The following is a 24,301-nucleotide window of genomic DNA, read 5'->3' as shown; positions in this document are numbered from 1 at the left end:
CAAATTATGGCCAACAGACAAAAATGGTTAGCTACACGAGCATCTAATTTTTAGTTCTTATACTGCTCTTATGTTGGTTAATGTGTTCATGGACAGAGCGGGTGGTCTCACCAACATACCCCATCCCACATGGGCATTTAATGTAATATACTGCAAAGTCAGTGTTGCATGTAAAATGTCCCCTAATATCAATTTTTTTTTTCCTGTGCACAAATAACTAAAAGAAGGGCCTTTAATCATATTATTACAATTGGAACAGCCAAGGCATGGAAAACTACCAAAATTATTTTTACCAATATAGCTTTGGACCGAAACCTTAGAAGGAGCAATATCAGCATGTACCAGCACATCCTTCAAATTTCTACCCCTTTTAAAGGAGGGCATCGGGGGTTTCCTAAATTCCACTACCTCTGGGTTACATGTTTGTAATATATGCCAATGTTTAAAGATAATCCTGCTTATTTTATTACTTAATTTAGAATATTGACTGAGAAAAACTAATCTGTTTAATTTCCTTTTTTCTTTAACTTCCTTTTGCTCTAGCAAAGTTTGTCTGGGAATTTGTCTAACATTTTCAATTTCCTTTTGTATTAATACTGGTGGATACCCCTAGACTTAAAGCAATCACCCATTTCATACAATCTCTGCTCTATAGGGCCTGTTTCAGACACAACCCGTCTCACCCTCAAAAGCTGGCTCCTAGGGAGAGATCTAATTAGAGAAGGGGGATGCATACTATTGTAATGTAAGAGAGTGTTGCAATCCGTTTCTTTCTTATGTAGATCCACAAGACCATGGGTATCCTTAAGAACCCTTGTGTCAAGGAAAACAACACTCTCCTCACTACACATCAATTTAAATTTGATATGGCGAGTTGCAGAATTCAGATCATTTACATATTTTTCCAGGGTCCCAATGTTGCCCAGCCATATGCCAAATGTCATCAATTTATCACCACCAGGTGGTGCCATACTGCAACAATAATGGATGACTATATACAAAATGCTCCTCATAGACATTTATGTATACATTTGCATACGTAGGGGCGACATTGGAACCCATGGCTGTACCTTGTAGCTGTAAGTAATAATGATCCTCAAATAAAAAATAATTACAACTCAGGACAATGTTCAATAACTGAAGAATACATTCCCTCTGTTGGGGATCATATCTATCATCCTGGCTAATTATTTTACTCACAGCCCCAATCCCAGCCTCATAAGTTATAGATGTATAAAATGAAGCCACATCAAGACAAAAAATTATTCTTTTAGTACTTTCAAGTGATAGACCTTGTAATTTTAATAAAAAGTCTCCTGTGTCCTTAATATAGGAACTTGAATTTACATAGGATCTCATTACCCTTCTAAATAAATAGACACTTTACATAATAAAGACCCCATCCCTGCCACAATAGGGCATCCAGGCGGGGCTGTAATACTCTTATGGATCTTGGGGAGGGTGTAAAGGATTGGTGTAATGTCCTCAGAATTCAATAGGAAATGTGTAATATCATTATCAAAGATGCCATATTTGGCCGCTGTCTGCACACAGCACATTAAATCTTTTTTCATTTTTAAAAAAGGATTATAGGCAAGTTTTTGATAAACCTCATTATCGGATAATTGGGTGAGAATCTCATTCACATAGTACCGTTTGTCTAATAGCACTGTTGCTCCGCCCCTTTTCAGCCCCCTTAATAATCAGCTGTTTGTTCTTTTTGAGGTTAGCTAGGGCTATTTTTTCTCTCTCAGATAAACCACCTTTCTCCCCTTTACCACGGTTCTGTATGTTAGTATGATTACACAACTCCATTACATCCCGTTCTACCAATTTTTATAAAAGTTTACACTCCTGCATTTACCTGTGTTGGTGTGAAAGTACTTTTTTTAGACAAACCCAATGTTTTCAATTTTAACCCCTTATTTTGCAGAGACATATCAGAGGTATTACACTGTACATTACAATCAGGTATATTGGCAAAAATGACCCATTTCTCTCCTACCAGCAGCTGTTTCTTCTTGGAATCTGTTCCCTTTACTCCACCTGTGCCGTAAACCACCTCTGCGCCTGCCTGTATTTCCATGTCGGATTCCCCCGATGCCGACCCAGAGGAAGATCCCTGTGTGCTTGAGTGTCCGCTCATTCTGCGCGCACGTCTGCGCCTGTAACTGGAAGTACCTCTGGAAGTGCCACCGGATCTTCCTGTAGAGTCCCCAGACCATCAATAGACAGTTCCGGACAGAAAACAAAATTACATTTAGTAATAGAATGACACTGAAAAGTATCTTAAAATTGCCTGCTGTATCTGAATCTTGAAAGTTTAATTGTGAGTTTTGTGTTTCTTTAAACATAATCATATGTTCATCACACAAGTGAATACATATTTATTTAAAATAGTGAATTCAAACTTTTGAAAAGTATTTGATTTAAGAGAGGTGTTACAATTAAGGGATTTATATGTGACTTAGCAAATCTCTCATTAGCATGTGCATATTGTTAGTAAACAAATCTCACTTGTGTCTAAGATGGAGTCATCATAGAAGAAGAAAAAACTGATTTGGAGGCTCACCAAGGGAATACAAATTCAAAAACTTTATTTCCATTTGTAGTAAAACAATCCACACAAAGTTAAATGGCAAAGGTAGCAGGTGAGTCATATCAGCGGTCATATCAGAGACAGTGGCCTCTATTTATCAAGCTGTCTACTTACCTGCTTTCGACGGTCCCAATACGCTCGCCTAAGATCGCCTAACATCGCCGCCACGGACCTGAATACGTTCGACAAATTTATCAAGAAAGCTGCCAAAAAGCAGCGCACCAAGTACCGTGCGATGAGCAGAGGACTGTTGTTAACTAACAGTCATCGATCTCGCTGCTCTTCGGCTTATTCGCAGCTTTCTTGCTATACTGTCACTAAGCACCCACACTATACTATACTGTTTACCCCCTAAACCGCCGCACCTGGAGCCCCCGCAACTAAATAAAGTTATTAACCCCTAAACCGCCGCTCCCGGACCCGCCGCAACTCTACTAAATATATTAACCCCTAAACTGCCACTCCCGGACCCCGCCGCCACCTACGTTATACCTATTAACCCCTAATCTGCCGCCCCCTATACCGCCGCCACCTACATAAAGTTATTAACCCCTATCCTGCTGATCCCGTATCCCGCCGCAACTAAATAAATTGTTTAACCCCTAAACCGCCGCTCCCGGATCCCACCGCCACCTACATTATATTTATTAACCCCTAATCTGCCCCTCCTACACCGCAGCCACTATAATAAAGTTATTAACCCCTAAACCTAAGTCTAACCCTAACCCTAACACCCACTAACTTAAATATAATTTAAATACATCTAAATAAAATAACTATAATTAAATAAATAATTCCTATTTAAAACTAAATACTTACCTATAAAATAAACCCTAAGATAGCTACAATATAATTAATAATTACATTGTAGCTATTTTAGGATTTATTTTTATTTTACAGGCAACTTTGTATTTATTTTAACTAGGTACAATAGTTATTAAATAGTTATTAACTATTTAATAACTACCTAGTTAAAATAAATACAAAAGTACCTGTAAAATAAATCCTAACCTAAGTTACAATTACACCTAACACTACAATTAAATAAATTAAATTAATTAACTACAATTACCTACAATTAAATACAAGTAAATAAAATAAACTAAAGTACAAAAACCCCCCACTAAATTACAGAAAATAAAAACAAAATTACAAGAATTTTAAACTAATTACACCTAATCTAAGCCCCCTAATAAAATAAAAAAGCCCCCCAAAATAATAAAAATCCCTACCCTATACTAAATTACAAATAGCCCTTAAAAGGGCCTTTTGCGGGGCATTGCCCCAAAGTAATCAGCTCTTTTACCTGTAAAAAAAGAAATACAACCCCCCAACATTAAAACCCACCACCCACACACCCAACCCTACTCTAAAACCCACCCAAACCCCCTTAAAAAACCTAACACTAACCCCCTGAAGATCACCCTACCTTGAGCCGTCTTCACCCAGCCTGGCACAATCCAAGATCGCGTCCCTTGAATTCCGAATGGCTGATAGAATCCTATCAGCCAATCAGAATTCAAGGGACGCCATCTTGGATGACGTCATTTAAAGGAACCTTCATTCTTCATTAGGACGTCGATGGAAGAGGATGCTCTGCGTCGGATGGATTGAAGATGGACCCGCTCCGGATGGATGAATATAGAAGATGCCGCCTGGATGAAGTCTTCTGCCCATCTGGAGGTCCTCTTCTGCCCGGATCAGATGAAGACTTCTGCCCCTCTGAAGGTCCACTTGTGCCCGGCTGGGTGAAGACGGCTCAAGGTAGGGTGATCTTCAGGGGGTTAGTGTTAGCTTTTTTTAAGGGGGGTTTGGGTGGGTTTTAGAGTAGGGTTGGGTGTGTGGGTGGTGGGTTTTAATGTTGGGGGAGTTGTATTTCTTTTTTTTACAGGTAAAAGAGCTGACTACTTTGGGGCAATGCCCCGCAAAAGGCCCTTTTAAGGGCTATTTGTAATTTAGTATAGGGTAGGGAATTTTATTATTTTGGGGGGCTTTTTTATTTTGTTAAGGGGCTTAGATTAGGTGTAATTAGTTTAAAATTCTTGTAATTTTTTTTATTTTCTGTAATTTAGTGGGGGGTTTTTTTTACTTTAGTTTAATTATTTTAATTGTATTTAATTGTAGGTAATTTTAGTTAATTAATTTAATTTATTTAATTGTAGTGTTAGGTGTAATTGTAACTTAGGTTAGGATTTATTTTACAGGTACTTTTGTATTTATTTTAACTAGGTAGTTATTAAATAATTAATAACTATTTAATAACTATTGTACCTAGTTAAAATAAATACAAAGTTGCCTGTAAAATAAAAATAAATCCTAAAATAGCTACAATGTAATTATTAGTTATATTGTAGCTATCTTAGGGTTTATTTTATAGGTAAGTATTTAGTTTTAAATAGGAATAATTTAGTTAATAATAGTAAATTTATTTAGATTAATTTCAATAATATTTAAGTTAGGGGGTGTGTTAGGGTTAGGGTTAGACTTAGGTTTAGGGGTTAATAAAATTAATATAGTGGCGGTAGTGTAGGGGGGGCAGATTAGGGGTTAATAAATACAATGTAGGTGGCGGCGGTGTAGGGGGGGCAGATTAGGGGTTAATAAATATAATGTAGGTGGTAGTGGTGTAGGGGGGCAGATAAGGGGTTAATAAATATAATGTAGGTGGCAGCGGGTCCGGGAGCGCCGGTTTAGGGGTTAATAACTGTATTTAGTTACGGCGGGGTCCGGGAGCAGCGGTTTAGGGGTTAATAAGTTTATTAGAGTGGCCGTGGGCTCTGGGAGCAGCAGTTTAGGGGTTAATAAGTATAAAGTAGGTGGCGGCAGTGTAGGGGGGGGCAGATTAGGGGTGTTTAGATTCGGTGGTACATGTTAGGGTGTTAGGTGTAGACATTTCCCATAGGAATCAATGGGATATCAGGCAGCAGCGAACATAAGCTTTCGTTGCTGTCAGACTCCCATTGATTCCTATGGCATCCGCCGCCTCCAGGGCCGCGGATTGAAAACAAGGTACGCTGGGCTGGAAAAGTGGTGAGCGTACCTGGTAGGATCTTGATAACTTCCAAAAGTAGTCAGATTGTGCCGAACTTGCGTTCGGAACATCTGAAGTGACGTAACCATCGATCTGTGTCGGACTGAGTCCAGCGGATCGTATGTTACGTCACTATATTCTACTTTAGCCTTTGATAACTAAGGCGAATCAGGCTCGCCACAAATATGCTGTGGAATTCCAGCGTATTTGCGGTTGACAGCTTTATAAATAGAGGCCAGTGTCTAAGACTGCTAGTGGAATGTGAACGAGCAGTCCGGCTGCACAACAGAATTAGTCAAGCACATACCCCAGAGGTGAGACCCCACATGTGTGTATGAATGGCTGTCTTATATTTATACACATTGTCTATGGACTGAATGAATACAGTGCCGGTTTGTTATCCTGATCTGGCAAATTTTCACAGCTCTGGGTGCTTACTTTTTTCTTATAAGATGCAGTCATACCTATATGGAAACAGCTACATAGTTTATCAAGTGCTGTTTATGGTTAGTGAGTAGGATCCAGGTCTCATCAAACATATTCATTTATTTCAATTGTCATCATTCAGATCTCATACTAAAATCTCCAAATCCTCGAAAAATATGGAAAGGGACATAAAACCCATTTTTTTCTTGCATTATTCAGATAGAACATACAATTTTAAACAACTTTCCAATTTACTTTTATTATCAAATATTCTTTATTTTCTTGTTATCCTTTGTTGAAAAATAGGGAGGTAATCTCAGGAGCAAGAGCACTATATGGCAGCACTATTTCCTGTCATGTAGTTCTCCAGACAAGTGCACACTACCTATCTAGATATCTCTTTAACAAAGAATAACATGAGAACAAACCAAGGCCTAGATTTGGAGTTTGGCGGTAGATGGGCTGTTAACGCTACGCTGGCTTTTTTCTGTCCGCACCATAAAATTAACTCTGGTATCGAGAGTCCCAAAAAATGCTGCGTTAGGCTCCAAAAAAGGAGCGTAGAGCATTTTTACCGCAAATGCAACTCTCGATACCAGAGTTGCTTACGGACGCGGCCAGCCTCAAAAACGTGCTCGTGCACGATTCTCCCTTAGGAAATAATGGGGCTGTTTGAGCTGAAAAAAAACCTAACACCTGCAAAAAAGCAGCGTTCAGCTCCTAACGCAGCCCCATTGTTTCCTATGGGCAAACACTTCCTACGTCTGCACCTAACACTCTAACATGTACCCCGAGTCTAAACACCCCTAACCTTACACTTATTAACCCCTAATCTGCCGCCACCGCTATCGCTGACCCCTGCATATTATTATTAACCCCTAATCTGCCGCTCCGTAAACCTCCGCAACTTACATTATCCCTATGTACCCCTAATCTGCTGCCCCTAACACCGCCGACCCCTATATTATATTTATTAACCCCTAACCTGCCCCCCACAACGTCGCCGCCAGCTACTTACAATAATTAACCCCTAATCTGCCGACCGCAAAGCGCCGCCACCTACGTTATCCTTATGTACCCCTAATCTGCTGCCCCTAACACCGCCGACCCCTATATTATATTTATTAACCCCTAATCTGCCCCCCTCAACGTCGCCGACACCTGCCTACACTTATTAACCCCTAATCTGCCGAGCGGACCTGAGCGCTACTATAATAAAGTTATTAACCCCTAATCCGCCTCACTAACCCTATCATAAATAGTATTAACCTCTAATCTGCCCTCCCTAACATCGCCGACACCTAACTTCAATTATTAACCCCTAATCTGACGACCGGAGCTCACCGCTATTCTAATAAATGTATTAACCCCTAAAGCTAAGTCTAACCCTAACACTAACACCCCCCTAAATTAAATATAATTTTAATCTAACGAAATTAATTAACTCTTATTAAATAAATTATTCCTACTTAAAGCTAAATACTTACCTGTAAAAAAAAATCCTAATATAGCTACAATATAAATAATAATTACATTGTAGCTATTTTAGGATTAATATTTATTTTACAGGCAACTTCGTAATTATTTTAACTAGGTACAATAGCTATTAAATAGTTAAGAACTATTTAATAGTTACCTAGTTAAAATAATAACAAAATTACCTGTAAAATAAGTCCTAACCTAAGTTATAATTAAACCTAACACTACCCTATCAATAAATTAATTAAATAAAATACCTACAATTACCTACAATAAAACCTAACACTACACTATCAATAAATAAATTAAATACAATTTCTACAAATAACTACAATTACATAAACTAACTAAAGTACAAAAAATAAAAAAGAACTAAGTTACAAAAAATAAAAAAATATTTACAAACATAAGAAAAATATTACAACAATTTTAAACTAATTACACCTACTCTAAGCCCCCTAATAAAATAACAAAGACCCCCAAAATAAAAAAATGCCCTACCCTATTCTAAATTAATAAATTTAAAAGCTCTTTTACCTTACCAGCCCTGAACAGGGCCCTTTGCGGGGCATGCCCCAAGAAAATCAGCTCTTTTGCCTGTAAAAAAAAACATACAATACCCCCCCCCCAACATTACAACCCACCACCCACATACCCCTAATCTAACCCAAACCCCCCTTAAATAAACCTAACACTAAGCCCCTGAAGATCTTCCTACCTTGTCTTCACCTCACCGGGTATCACTGATCGGTCCTGGCTCCGATATCTTCATCCAACCCAAGCGGGGGCTAGACATCCACTGAAGAAGTCCAGAAGAGGGTCCAAAGTCTTCCTCCTATCCGGCAAGAAGAGGACATCCGGACCGGCAAACATCTTCATCCAAGCGGCATCTTCGATCTTCTTCCATCTGGTGCGGAGCGGGTCCATGTTGAAGCAGCCGACGCGGATCCATCCTCTTCTTCCGGCGTCTCCCGACGAATGACGGATGGAATCAGCCAATCAGAATCAAGTTCAATCCGATGGGCTGATCCAATCAGCCAATCAGATTGAGCTCGCATTCTATTGGCTGTTCCGATCAGCCAATCGGATTGAACTTGATTCTGATTGGCTGATTCCATCAGCCAATCAGAATATTCCTACCTTAATTCCGATTGGCTGATAGAATCCTATCAGCCAATCGGAATTCGAGGGACGCCATCTTGGATGACGTCCCTTAAAGGAACCGTCATTCGTCGGGAGACGCCGGAAGAAGAGGATGGATCCGCGTCGGCTGCTTCAACATGGACCCGCTCCGCACCAGATGGAAGAAGATCGAAGATGCCGCTTGGATGAAGATGTTTGCCGGTCCGGATGTCCTCTTCTTGCCGGATAGGAGGAAGACTTTGGACCCTCTTCTGGACTTCTTCAGTGGATGTCTAGCCCCCGCTTGGGTTGGATGAAGATATCGGAGCCAGGACCGATCGGTGATACCCGGTGAGGTGAAGACAAGGTAGGAAGATCTTCAGGGGCTTAGTGTTAGGTTTATTTAAGGGGGGTTTGGGTTAGATTAGGGGTATGTGGGTGGTGGGTTGTAATGTTGGGGGGGGTATTGTATGTTTTTTTTTACAGGCAAAAGAGCTGATTTTCTTGGGGCATGCCCCGCAAAGGGCCCTGTTCAGGGCTGGTAAGGTAAAAGAGCTTTTAAATTTATTAATTTAGAATAGGGTAGGGCATTTTTTTATTTTGGGGGTCTTTGTTATTTTATTAGGGGGCTTAGAGTAGGTGTAATTAGTTTAAAATTGTTGTAATATTTTTTTATGTTTGTAAATATTTTTTTATTTTTTGTAACTTAGTTCTTTTTTATTTTTTGTACTTTAGTTAGTTTATGTAATTGTAGTTATTTGTAGAAATTGTATTTAATTTATTTATTGATAGTGTAGTGTTAGGTTTTATTGTAGGTAATTGTAGGTATTTTATTTAATTAATTTTTTGATAGGGTAGTGTTAGGTTTAATTATATCTTAGGTTAGGACTTATTTTACAGGTAATTTTGTTATTATTTTAACTAGGTAACTATTAAATAGTTCTTAACTATTTAATAGCTATTGTACCTAGTTAAAATAATTACCAAGTTGCCTGTAAAATAAATATTAATCCTAAAATAGCTACAATATAATTATTATTTATATTGTAGCTATATTAGGATTTATTTTACAGGTAAGTATTTAGCTTTAAATAGGAATAATTTATTTAATAAGAGTTAATTAATTTTGTTAGATTAAAATTATATTTAATTTAGGGGGGTGTTAGTGTTAGGGTTAGACTTAGCTTTAGGGGTTAATACATTTATTAGAATAGCGGTGAGCTCCGGTCATCAGATTAGGGGTTAATAATTGAAGTTAGGTGTCGGCGATGTTAGGGAGGGCAGATTAGGGGTTAATACTATTTATTATAGGGTTAGTGAGGCGGATTAGGGGTTAATAACTTTATTATAGTAGCGCTCAGGTCCGCTCGGCAGATTAGGGGTTAATAAGTGTAGGCAGGTGTCGGCGACGTTGTGGGGGGCAGGTTAGGGGTTAATAAATATAATATAGGGGTCGGCGGTGTTAGGGGCAGCAGATTAGGGGTACATAAGGATAACGTAGGTGGTGGCGCTTTGCGGTCGGCAGATTAGGGGTTAATTATTGTAAGTAGCTGGCGGCGACGTTGAGGGGGGCAGGTTAGGGGTTAATAAATATAATACAGGGGTCGGCGGTGTTAGGGGCAGCAGATTAGGGGTACATAAGTATAACGTAGGTGGCGGTCGGCAGATTAGGGGTTAAAAAAATGTAATCGAGTTGCGGCAATGTGGGGGGACCTCGGTTTAGGGGTACATAGGTAGTTTATGGGTGTTAGTGTACTTTAGGGTACAGTAGTTAAGAGCTTTATGAACCGGCGTTAGCCCAGAAAGCTCTTAACTCCTGCTATTTTTCTGCGGCTGGAGTTTTGTCATTAGAGCTCTAACGCTCACTTCAGAAACGACTCTAAATACCGGCGTTAGGAAGATCCCATTGAAACGATAGGATACGCAATTGACGTAAGGGGATCTGCGGTATGGAAAAGTCGCGGCTGAAAAGTGAGCGTTAGACCCTTTAATCACTGACTCCAAATACCGGCGGTAGCCTAAAACCAGCGTTAGGAGCCTCTAACGCTGGTTTTCACGGCTAACGCCAAACTCCAAATCTAGGCCCAAATTTGATAATAGAAGTAAAATTGTTTTTTTTTTTTAAATTGTATTCTCTATCTGAATCATAAAAGAAAAATGGTGGGTTTTATGTCCCTTTAAAGACAGCATGCATGGCTTTTATTGATAACTTTGTGATCTTTTGGGATAAAAATAATGTTCACTTAAAAAGTAAAGTGTTGAGGTTCTGACTGGTTTCGGTGGGCGGAGCTAACACACGCTGCTTGCTGTGTAGTTCGATCGTACCTCACACACCCGATAGCGCTGGGGTTGTGGCGCCCGGGTCCTGACTGTGCCTGACAGAGGGAGAGGAGAAGGGAAACGCTCCCACACTGGATACAGCACATCTGTGATCGGCGCGGACAGCGCTCAAACCTGCATTGAGCATCACACGCTACGGTAGAGCAGTGGAGCAGCGGAGGTGCCAGTAGCACTAAAGAAAGAGTGTTCAGGATATATGTGGTCTGCTATAAAGGTTTTTTTCTTCTCATCTATGCCCGGATACTACTGGAGCTGATCTGGAAGGAGAAGGAGCCTGAGACCTGACATAATCTTGCTGATAGAGGCGGCTGGGGTAAGAGATCCTGTGTTCTTTCTTTCCATACAGGGGGCAATGCAGTGAAGACAGCCTAAAACCTACAAGAGTTCGTTCTCAACTCATTTAAGGGCAGCAGTAATGGCTAGACAGCAAAGCAAGTTGGAAGGTTGGTGAAATATTGATACCCTTATTGTGAGAGTGACATTTCCCTTGCTGGTACAACTTGCCTCTTTTAATTTACCCTACGCTTCCTCCTGCTAATCCTATCCTGCATAATAAGTGACTGGTGTAACTAAGTCTGCTTCCCCCCCTACCTGCATAACACCTGCTACCTAACCCTACTGCTACATTAACCAAGCGATTAGCAGCATCTAATTAGAGCATAATTATGCTGTTTATAAATAGTGATGTTGCAAACTTAAAATTTTCCGTTTGCGAACGGCGAACGCGAACATCCGCAACTGTTCGCGAACGGGCGAACCGGGCGAACCGCCATTGACTTCAATAGGCAGGCGAATTTTAAAACCCACAGGGACTCTTTCTGGCCACAATAGTTATGGAAAAGTTGTTTCAAGGGTACTAACACCTGGACTGTGGCATGCCGGAGGGGGATCCATGGCAAAACTCCCACGTAAAATTACATAGTTGATGCAGAGTCTGGTTTTAATCCATAAAGGGCCTAAATCACCTAACATTCCTAAATTGTTTGGAATAACATGCTTTAAAACATCAGGTATGATGTTGTATCGATCAGGTAGTGTAAGGGTTAGGCCCGCTTCACAGTGACAGACCAAACTCCCCGTTTAACGCACCGCAAACAACCGCAAACAGTCCATTTGCACAACCGCAAACTCCCCATTTGCACAAGGTTGGATACCAAGCTAGCCATGTCCCGTTCCTTGTCCTCACTGATGTCATTGAAGGTCTATTCCTCCACCCAGCCACGTACAACACCAAGGGTCCCTGAAAGGGGACAACAAGACCCCTGGGACGCCTGCTGTGTTTGGTCTTCCACCTCCTCAAAGCCACTTTCCTCCTCTGACTCCTCTTCTTCAGACTCCTCTCTCTATGTTGCCTCTCTCTGCGTTATTATAAGGTGTGTTAAGTAGTACTATTCTTATCAGTTTAATCCCTGTTACGTCCCCTATCAGGGGACGTGTATATGGCATGGATTTTAGGAACCGGGAGATGGAAAAAGATGCTTGGTCGGTCCTCCTACTTCAAATTTGGGGCACTGCGTGTGCAATCATGGCCGGACTTTTAGCTGACGGACATTTGGCAGACGGACATTTGGCCGACGGACATTTGAATAAAACACAAGTGGCTGTCATAAAACAGTCCGGCCACGAGATATATTGATTTGATAGATAGATACATAGATTAGATAGATAGATCAATAGATGCAATATACATTTGATAGATATGATAGATAGATAGATAGATAAATAGATTTGATAAATAGATAGATTTGATAGATAGATAGATAATTTCCCAGACAGAGAATTACAAGACGTGCGGTCTGGGACCCATGGTAAGGTTCCCAGAGGCAGTTGCGGCGCCAGGGGACGTGTATATGGCATGGATTTTAGGAACCGGGAGATGGAAAAAGATGCTTGGTCGGTCCTCCTACTTCAAATTTGGGGCACTGCGCGTGCAATCTACTGTGCCACCAGATAAGAGTGGTGTGTTCAGTAGTACTATTCTGATCAGTTTAATACCTGTTACGCCCCCTATCAGGGGACGTGTATATGGCATGGATTTTAGGAACCGGGAGATGGAAAAAGATGCTTGGTCGGTCCTCCTACTTCAAATTTGGGGCACTGCGCGTGCAATCGTGGCCGGACTTTTAGCCAACGGACATTTGGCAGACGGACATTTGGCCGAAACACAAGTGGCTGTCACAAAACAGTCCGGCCACGAGATAGATAGATTTGATAGATAGATACATAGATTAGATAGATAGATCAATAGATGCAATATACATTTGATAGATACAATAGATAGATAGATAGATAGATAGATAGATAGATAGATAGATAGATAGATAGATAGATAGATTTGATAGATAAATAGATAGATTTGATAGATAGATAATTTCCCAGACAGAGAATTCCAAGACGTGCGTTCTAGGACCCATGGTAAGGTTCCCAGAGGCAGTTGCGGCGCCAGGGGACGTGTATATGGCATGGATTTTAGGAACCGGGAGATGGAAAAAGATGCTTGGTCGGTCCTCCTACTTCAAATTCGGGGCACTGCGCGTGCAATCATGGCCGGACTTTTAGCCGACGGACATTTGGCAGACGGACATTTGGCCGAAACACAAGTTGCTGTCCCAAAACAGTCTGGCCATGAGATAGATAGATTTGATAGATAGATAGATAGATAGATACATAGATTAGATAGATAGATCAAAAGATGCAATATACATTTGATAGATACGATGATAGATAGATAGATAGATAGATAGATAGATAGATAGATTTGATAGATAAATAGATAGATTTGATAGATAGATAATTTCCCAGACAGAGAATTACAAGACGTGCGTTCTGGGACCCATGGTAAGGTTCCCAGAGGCAGTTGCGGCGCCAGGGGACGTGTATATGGCATGGATCTTAGGAACCGGGAGATGGAAAAAGATGCTTGGTCGGTCCTCCTACTTCAAATTTGGGGCACTGCGCGTGCAATCTACTGTGCCACCAGATATGAGTGGTGTGTTAAGTAGTACTATTCTGATCAGTTTAATACCTGTTACGCCCCCTATCAGGGGACGTGTATATGGCATGGATTTTAGGAACCGGGAGATGGAAAAAGATGCTTGGTCGGTCCTCCTACTTCAAATTTGGGGCACTGCGCGTGCAATTGTGGCCGGACTTTTAGCAGACGCACATTTGACCGACGGACATTTGGCTGAAACACAAGTGGCTGTCACAAAACAGTCCGGCCACGAGATAGATAGATTTGATAGATAGATAGATAGATAGATAGATAGATAGATAGATAGATACATAGATTAGATAGATAGATCAATAGATGTAATATACATTTGATAGATACGATACATAGATTTGATAGATAAATAGATAGATTTGCTAGATAGATAATTTCCCAGACAGAGGATTACAAGACGTGCGTTCTGGGACCCATGGTAATGTTCCCAGAGGCAGTTGCGACGCCAGGGGACGTGTATATGGCATGGATTTTAGGAACCGGGAGATGGAAAAAGATGCTTGGTCGGTCCTCCTACTTCAAATTTGGGGCACAGCGCGTGCAATCTACTGTGCCATCAGATATGATTGGTGTGTTAAGTAGTACTATTCTGATCAGTTTAATCCCTGTTACGTCCCCTATCAGGGGACATGTATATGGCATGGATTTTAGGAACCGGGAGATGGAAAAAGATGCTTGGTCGGTCCTCCTACTTCAAATTTGGGGCACTGCGCGTGCAATCTACTGTGCCACCAGATATGAGTGGTGTGTTAAGTAGTACTATTCTGATCAGTTTAATCCCTCTTACGTCCCCTATCAGGGGACGTGTATATGGCATGGATTTTAGGAACCGGGAGTTGGAAAAAGATGCTTGGTCGGTCCTCCTACTTCAAATTTGGGGCACTGCGCGTGCAATCTAATGTGCCACCAGATTGGAGTGGTGTGTTAAGTAGTACTATTCCTATCAGTTTAATCCCTGTTAAGTGCCTTTTTTTGGTTTGGTTTTTGAAGCCACAATGCAGCACCAGAGGCCAGAAAAATTTGGCATGTACACATGCCTGAAAAATTAGGTATTGTTGCAGCCGCTGCTGTAGCAGCGGCCAGAAAAATTGATGTTTGTTTCCCAGGCAGAAAGTGCCCTAAAACATTGTGGTTTGAACCCTATTTGGTGGCGGATAAGTCACGCAAGTCATCCGGCATTCGAAGATAAAATACAGCAGCGTGTGGACCATTTTTAGCCCAAGGCAGCTCATCTCATCAGGCCTTTTTTACTCGAATGTATCGCCCAATGTCAGTCCCTTCGGGATCCATCCCTCATTCATCTTAATAAAGGTGAGGTAATCTAGACTTTTTTGACCTAGGCGACTTCTCTTCTCAGTGACAATACCTCCTGCTGCACTGAAGGTCCTTTCTGACAGGACACTTGAAGCGGGGCAGGCCAGAAGTTCTATCGCATATTGGGATAGCTCAGGCCACAGGTCAAGCCTGCACACCCAGTAGTCAAGGGGTTCATCGCTCCTCAGAGTGTCGAGATCTGCAGTTAAGGCGAGGTAGTCTGCTACCTGTCGGTCGAGTCGTTCTCTGAGGGTGGACCCTGAAGGGCTGTGGCGATGCATAGGAGTTAAAAAGCTCTGCATGTCCTCCATCAACCGCACGTCTGTAAAGCGTCCTGTCCTTGCCGGCGTGGTTGTGGGAGTCGGAGGATTACTTTCACCTCTTCCCCTGTTAGATTCCCGTTGTGCTGTGACATCACCCTTATACGCTGTGTAAAGCATACTTTTTAATTTATTTTGGAACTGCTGCATCCTTTCCGACTTGTGATAATTCAGTAACATTTCAGGCACTTTATGCTTATACCGGGGGTCTAGTAGCGTGGACACCCAGTACAGGTCGTTCTCCTTCAGCTTTTTTATACGAGGGTCCCTCAACAGGCACGACAGCATGAAAGACCCCATTTGCACAAGGTTGGATGCCGAGCTACTCATGTCCCATTCCTCATCCTCAGTGATCTCACTGAAGGTATGTTCTTCCCCCCAGCCATCTACAACAACACGGGTACCAGATAGGTGACAACGAGCACCCTGGGATGCCTGTTGTGGTTGGTCTTCCTTCTCCTCCTCAAAGCCACATTCCTCCTCTGACTCCTCTTCCTCACAATCCTCTTCCAGCGTTGCCGCTGGTCCAGCAAGTGATGCTGATAAGGCTGTTTCTGGTGGTGATGGTGACCACAACTCTTCCTCTTCACGCTCATCTACGGCCTGATCCAGCACTCTTCGCAGGGCACGCTCCAGGAAGAAAACAAATGGTATGATGTCACTGATGGTGCCTTTGGTGTGACTGACTAGGTTTGTCACCTCCTCAAGAGGACGCATGAGCCTACAGGCATTGCGCATGATCCAATCAGCCAATCAGATTGAGCTCGCATTCTATTGGCTGATCGGAACAGCCAATAGAATGCAAGCTCAATCTGATTGGCTAATTGGATCAGCCAATCCGATTGAACTTGAATCAGATTTTTCCTACCTTAATTCCGATTGGCTGATAGAATCCTATCAGCCAATCGGAATTCGAGGGACGCCATCTTGGATGACGTCCCTTAAAGGAACCTTCATTCGTTGTCTAGTCGTCGGGAGAAGAGGATGTTCCGCGCCGGAGGTCTTGAAGATGGAGCCGCTCCTCGTCGGATGGATGAAGACAGAAGATGCCGCTTGGATGAAGATGTTTGCCGTTCCGGATCTCCTCTTCTTGCCGGATAGGATGAAGACTTCGGAGCCTTTTCTGGACCTCTTCTTGCCGGATAGGATGAAGACTTCGGACCCTCTTCTGGACAGATTAGTGATACCCGGCGTGGTGAAGATAAGGTAGGAAGATCTTCAGGGGCTTAGTGTTAGGTTTTTTAAGGGGGGTTTGGGTTAGATTAGGGGTATGTGGGTGGTGGGTTGTAATGTGGGGGGGTATTGTATGATTTTTTACAGGCAAAAGAGCTGTTTTCTTTGGGGCATGCCCCGCAAAAGGCCCTTTTAAGGGCTGGTAAGGTAAAAGAGCTGTAAAATTTTTATTTTAGAATAGGTTAGGGCATTTTTTTATTTTGGGGGGCTTTGTTATTTTTTTAGGGGGCTTAGAGTAGGTGTAATTAGTTTAAAATTCTTGTACTCTTTTTTTATTTTTTGTAATTTAGTGTTTGTTTTTTTTTTTGCAATTTAGTGTTTTGTTTTTTTTGTAATTTAGTTTAGTTGATTTAATTATAGATAATTGTAGGTAGTTTATTTAATTAATTTATTGATAGTGTAGTGTTAGGTTTAATTGTAACTTAGGTTAGGATTTATTTTACAGGTAATTTTGTAATTATTTTATCTAGGTAGCTATTAAATAGTTATTAACTATTTAATAGCTATTGTACCTAGTTAAAATAAATACAAAGTTGCCTGTAAAATAAACATTAATCCTTAAATAGCTACAATATAATTATTCTTTATATTGTATCTATATTAGGGTTTATTTTACAGGTAAGTATTTAGCTTTAAATAGGATTAATTTATTAAATAAGATTTATTTTATTTTGTTAGATTTAAATTATATTTAACTTAGGGGGGTGTTAGTGTTAGGGTTAGACTTAGCTTTAGGGGTTAATACATTTATTAGAGTAGCGGCGAGGTCCGGTCGGCAGATTAGGGGTTAATACTTGAAGTTAGGTGTCGGCGATGTTAGGGAGGACAGATTAGGGGTTAATACTATTTATTATAGGGTTTTTGAGTCGGGAGTGAGGCGGATTAGGGGTTAATACATTTATTATAGTAGCGGTGAGGTCCGGTCGGCAGATTAAGGGTTAATAAGTGTAAGTAGGTAGCAGCGACGTTGGGGGGGGGGCAGATTAGGGGTTAATAAATATAATATAGGGGTCGGCGATGTTAGGGGCAGCAGATTAGGGGTACATAGGGATAATGTAGGTGGCGATGGTGTGTGGTCGGCAGATTAGGGGTTAAAACATTTTATTAGAGTGGCGGCCATGTGGGGGGACCTCGGTTTAGGGGTACATAGGTAGTTTATGGGTGTTAGTGTACTTTAGAGCACAGTAGTTAAGAGCTTTATGAACCGGCGTTAGCCCATAAAGCTCTTAACTCCTGACTTTTTCCTGCGGCTGGAGTCTTGTCTTTAGAGTTCTAACGCTCACTTCAGCCAAGACTCTAAATACCGGCGTTAGAAAGATCCCATTGAAAAGATAGTATACGCAATTGACGTAAGGGGATCTGCGGTATGGAAAAGTCGCGGCTGGAAAGTGAGCGTTAGACCCTTACCTACAAGACTCAAAATACCAACGGTAGGCCAAAACCAGCGTTAAGACCCCCTAACGCTGGTTTTGACGGCTAACGCAGAACTCTAAATCTAGGCGATAGTATAATAGAAAAATTGGATTCAGTAATGTTTGAGAGAAGGGATCAAGAAATATTTCTTAAGAAATGGTCCTTGTTTCTGAAGGCTTTTCCAGAAAGAGAGCAGAATATACTCACCTATCCTTTCAAATTTACAGAAATAATAGAACTGATATAGTTGGAGATATACAGGTAGCCCTCAGTTTACGCCGGGGTTAGGTTCCAGAAGGAATGGTTGTAAATCGAAACCGTTGTAAACTGAAACCCAGTTTATAATGTAAGTCAATGGGAAGTGAGGGAGATAGGTTCCAGGCTCTCACAAAATTGTCATAAGTAACACCTAATACATTATTTTTAAAGCTTTGAAATGAAGACTTTAAATGCTAAACAGCATTATAAACCTAATAAAATAATCACACAACACAGAATATATAATTAAACTAAGTTAAATGAACAAAAAAAAATTGCTAAACAGTATTATAAACCTAATAAAATAATCACACAACACAGACTTCACTTGCATTTTTCTGTAAGCAGTTCTTTCTATGCATTCCAATCTGGATTGATTTGTAGATAGGAAGATCTTGTTCCTTTGAAATCTGCTCGATAGCTCAGGTCTGGTTAAACTGATTAATTTCAGCTTGCTTGGCTTTGCTGCAACACAAGCGGACAGCTCCACCTACTGGATATTTTAATAAATGCACTGCTTCTCAATGCTTTTCAATAGCAGTCATATGACTGGAAAAAAAGGTTGTTATTCTGAAACGGTGTAAATTGAACCGTTGTAAAACGAGGCCACCTGTATATTCTAGGAAGAGGTCAGGGAAAATGTATCATAGGGGGTGGGGAGGGGTGTTGTGGTTTTTTTTTTGTTTTTCCTTTTTTTTTATATAGAATTTAGTTTATTTAGAATAGGACCATAGGACTTATTGTTAAACAAACAAAAGGAATGTTATCCTATGAGGTCATTGTATTTATTGTTTTTCTTTTCTGCTTCTCTTTTTTAAGTTAAAAAGAAAAGAAAAGGGAAAGATAAAATCCCAACAATGTACACTAGAAAACGGTAGAGGTAGATATTGCAATTCAGTTGAAGAATTATTGGATTTATGGAATGATGTATTTATTTTTATGTATTGCTGCCCGGTTAGGGCCTAAATTGTATGTTGGATACATTGTGGGTTATAAATAAAATAAAAAAAGTAAAGTGTTGGAAAATATAAAGCAGCATTTTGTACAGAACGTTTTAGCACTGTGAAGTGTTAAACTTCCAGACACATTCTTCAGGTTATTCCATGAGATTTTGTGATCCACTGAGATCCATCATAATGAGCAGTGTTAGCAACAATGTTTGTAACAATATGATACTTTGTTGCAACTACCACTGCCATATAGTCCTCAAAATAGGTGCACCATCTTGAGTCTACCTAGATATTCTGTCTTGGAGGAGCTAAATTTAACAGAGAATACCAAGATAAGAGGTAAATTTGACACCATAAATTATTGTAATGTTTTTTTAATTGCCTAATCTAACAGAATCATGACACTTCTCTTTTGACTTTCATATTGCTTTAACAAATACCACAAAAGATATCATAAGCCTTATAATCTTTAATAACAAATAAAATAAAACTGCTAAAATAAATGTTCTTCTGTAAATGTCTCTGTTTTGCTTCCAGCAATACTTTAATTGGTTACTTTCTTGTACAAACAGACAGTAAACACAGAGAAATTGGTTGGTTTAAGTTATAAGACTAAGGCCTTTAGCTGTATGTATATATATGTAGTGTTTGTGCAGAGTGTCTAGTATTTGTGCAATATGTGTGTATGTAGTGTTTGTGCAGTGTATGTGTAATGTAGTGTGTGTTTGTATGTTATAGAATTTGTGTCTATTGTGTTTCTTTTGTACGTGTGTGTGCTTGGTGTAGAGAGTATAGAGTATATGTTATGCATAGTGTTTGTTTAGTATGTGTGGTGTAGTGCAGTGATTTTTAACCTTTTTTTTGCCATGGTACACTTTTTTACATTAAAAAATCCTGTGGCACACCACCATCCAAAAATTTTAAAAAAATCACATATTGTAGCCTAATACAGCATATATATATACACATACACACAAACACACACATACTGTATGTATTGTGCTGTTATGCCATGCCTCCTACAAACTACCCCTGCACTGGGAGTAAAAAACAAGCAAAGTTTAAAAAATATGTCACACTGTTGTCAGTCTGCCGTGGCACACCTGAGGATCTCTCATGGCACATTAGTGTGCCACGGCACACTGGTTGAAAAACACTGGTGTAGTGTTTATGAAGTGTGTGTGTGTGTGGTGTCTTATTTGTGTAGTCTTTGTGTGTGTGTGTAGTGCACAGCTTGTGTACTGTTTGTGTGTGGCTGTAGTATAGTGTTTGTGTAGTGTGTATGAGGTAAGTTTTTTTCCTCCTTTCCCACCACAAAAGTCCCTGTTTCTCGCTTGGACTACATCCTGTTTCATTACAACCACAGTATGACTGAAACAATAGTCATTAAATCATATGACTTTAGGCTAGTTTATCAAGTTCAATGTTCCTCCAACCCTTAGGGAAACACACACATATACATATGTTATATCAATGTTTTTTTCTTTGCATCTGAGTACTGGACAAAAATAAATTCTATTATAAAATTTGCTTAATTCTCTTCGTATCTGTCGTGCCGCGCCGCTTTAGCTGTTGCTAGGGACGCGGCGCCTGCTGTCTGCTCGTTGCCTAGGGGGAATCGGCTCATCTCTGCGTGTGGCGGTGATGTCATCACTGCACACTTCCTCCTGCCGAAGCCGGTATGGATCTCCTGTGGCGCGAATCCTGCACCTATATAAGTAACGTCAGTCCTACCTATCACTGCCCAAGTATAGGTGTTACTTACTGTTCTCCTGGGTGTTATTTATTTGTATGCTGGATTGCTATTTTGTTGCTGACCCCTGCTTGTCTGACCACTCTGCCTCTTTAACCCTTAACTGCTGGATTGATACTGCTGCTGAACTTTGCTTGTCTGACCACTCTACCTCTTTAACCCTTAACTGCTGGATTGATACTGCTGCTGAACTCTGCTTGTCTGACCACTCTACCTGTTAACCCCTATCTGCCCTGAATTGCCTCACTGTTGCCAAACCCTGCCTGCCTGACCATCCCAGTGGTTTATCCCTGGACTACCTTACTGTTGCCGAACCCTGCCTGCCTGACCATCCTAGTGGTTTACCCCTGGACTACCTTACTGTTGCCAAACCCTGCCTGACCATCCTAGTGGTTTACCCCTGAACTGCCTTACTGTTGTTGAACCCTGCCTGACTGACCATCCTATTGGTTTACCCCTGGACTACCTTACTGTTGCCGAACCCTGCCTGCCTGACCACCCTAGTGGTTTGTCTCTGGTTTCCTGGCTGTTGCCGCCAAGTACTGTCCTGCCTGTGGTGAGTGCCGTTTATCTCATCTTGCAAACTTACTCTTCTCTGGGATATTCCCTATCATTCCAGCTCAATGCCGGAATAACAAGACTACTGGCCGAGTTCGGTCTGATAGAGGAGTATCCCACGAGCATTACAGTATCCTGTTTGAAGCAGCAGCAATGCACTACTGGGAAGTAACTGAACACATCAGGCGAGCCAGTGAAAAGAGGCATATATGTGCTGCCACCAATCAGCAGCTAGCTCCCAGTAGTACATTGCTGCTGCAAGGCCTAACTAGGTATGATTTTAAACAAAGGATACCAATAGATGCAATAAAATTAGATAATAGAAGTAAAATGATAAGTTGTGTAAAATGACATGTTCTATCTGAATGATAGATGTCCCTTTAAGTAATTACAGTCCCTTCAAGTAATTGCAGTTTTAATTCCAGTGGCACCAACTAAGGGCTCACTTCCACTGAGTCGTAATTAGGTTTGTATGTGCTCGCAAACCGATAAATATGCTATTGGGGTGCCGAAAATATTTTCGCGTCCCATAGAAAGTATTAGAAGTTAAGTGATAACTTATACCAGGTTTTCAATATAAGCGCAAACCGTTAATACACTGTCGGAGGCTGTCAATACATTGAGAAAAATTACACCCAGCTCAACTAGGTGTAAAAGAGGAACATTGAGCTTTTTGAGACATGTTTCCTAGTGAAATTTTAGTGTTTCAATGTGGATTTTTTTTTTATATTTATTGTTGTCCCATGTATAGGAATATTTGCACTTATTTTTTATGTAAATATCAGTATTAATTTACATATAAAAATGTATGCAAGCACATATCTACAAAATTCAAACTAGACCTATACCTAGGGCAGCAATACATATTACATATAGCATAAAGTGTAAAATATAATTATAATAAAAAAATGTATTTTTCTTATAGTTAAAAAAATATATGTATTATAAATAAGTGTATCTTTGTTCACAGGTAAGTAGCACAGGCGTTAAACGTAAATTTGAAAGTGTAATGTAAGGTTATCATAGCAACTAATTGATTTTTGAGAAATCCGACATCGGATGGAAGCGTTAACACAACGTTAACAAATTGTATGGATTAAAGTCTTTCAATTTTAATATACGGAAGTTGTCTTTCGCTTTTTTATGATCCTTCCTGGAAAGGTGTTGTAATCTTTTTACCTACCGCAGTCTCTGACACATTAACTGCACAGACGCTCATCCACATTCAATCAAGCAACGCTGAGTACCACCTGTGTACAGCCAACCTGAGGCCACCCAGTGTGCTAACCACTGAAAGTGTTAGTCTGCCTGTCAGCACCGGTTACAATACGGTGCATACACCTTCGGTAAGCCTATAATATTAGTCACCTATACGGCTTTGAGTCAACAGTATTACGCTATGTGGTGCCCTCTTTTCTACTTATAATTTACAGATATCTTCACTCCGAGGACCAGAGGAGCTTTGCCGCCAGCACATTTGATCGCGCTCTAAAGATCCAGCACCATCCGTTCACACGAAGTATCATGGTTGGTGCTTAGACACGATTCACATATATTTTTATTTTTATTTTTACTTTTAGCGCACCCCGCTCACGGTTCCCTTCGGGGTTCCTATTTTGACTGAAAGCATAGATTAACCTGAAAATAGTAAGTAGATGTTTTTGTTTATATTCAGCTAGATTACGAGTTTTGCGTTATGAGTGAAAAAGCATCATTATGCTTCATAACGCTGCTTTTTCCCTAACGCCGCTATTACAAGTCTTGTAGGTATAGGTGTACCGCATACCGTTTTGGCCGTCACGCAACGTCAGTACCACACTTTTATAAAAAGTCCTTTTTCAATGGGACTCCCATAGCGCCGGTATTATGAGGCCATAAAGTGAGCGGTACTCCCTATACTGACAAGATCTGTACCGCCATCTCAAGTCAGTAGTTATGAGTTTTACGTTACAAAGCTGTAACATAAAACTTATAACTAAAGTGTTAAAAAGTACACTAACACCCATAAACTACCCATTAACCCCTAAACGGAGGCCCTCCCACATTGCAAACACTAAAATAAAATTATTAATCCCTAATCTGCCGCTTCGGACATCGCCGCCAATAAAAAAAAATATTAACCCCTATTCCGCCGGTCCCCAACATCGTCGCTAGTATAATAAACCTAATAACCCCTAAACTTAAATATTATTAACCCTAATCTGCCGTCCGTCCACACCGCCGCAATAATAAGCCTATTAACCACTAAACCGCAAGCGCCCCCACAACGAAATATACTAAAATAAATTATTAACCCCTAAATCTCTGACCTCCCACATCATTAACGCATCATTAACGCTACATAAATATATTAACCCTCAATTGGGGTAATTTCAAAAGAGTGGGCAGAGAGGGAGGAATGGTTGTGTGAACATCCGGTTCAGAGGGTTTTTATAAAACTTAACTTTTATTAATTATAAAAATAAAAGGAACAACATAAACATAGAACATTTAAAAAC

Source organism: Bombina bombina, chromosome 4 (genome assembly GCF_027579735.1).
Source record: "Bombina bombina isolate aBomBom1 chromosome 4, aBomBom1.pri, whole genome shotgun sequence".
Lineage (NCBI taxonomy): Eukaryota > Metazoa > Chordata > Amphibia > Anura > Bombinatoridae > Bombina > Bombina bombina.
The sequence above is the reverse complement of the archived record's forward strand: the minus strand, read 5'-3'. Positions refer to the sequence as shown.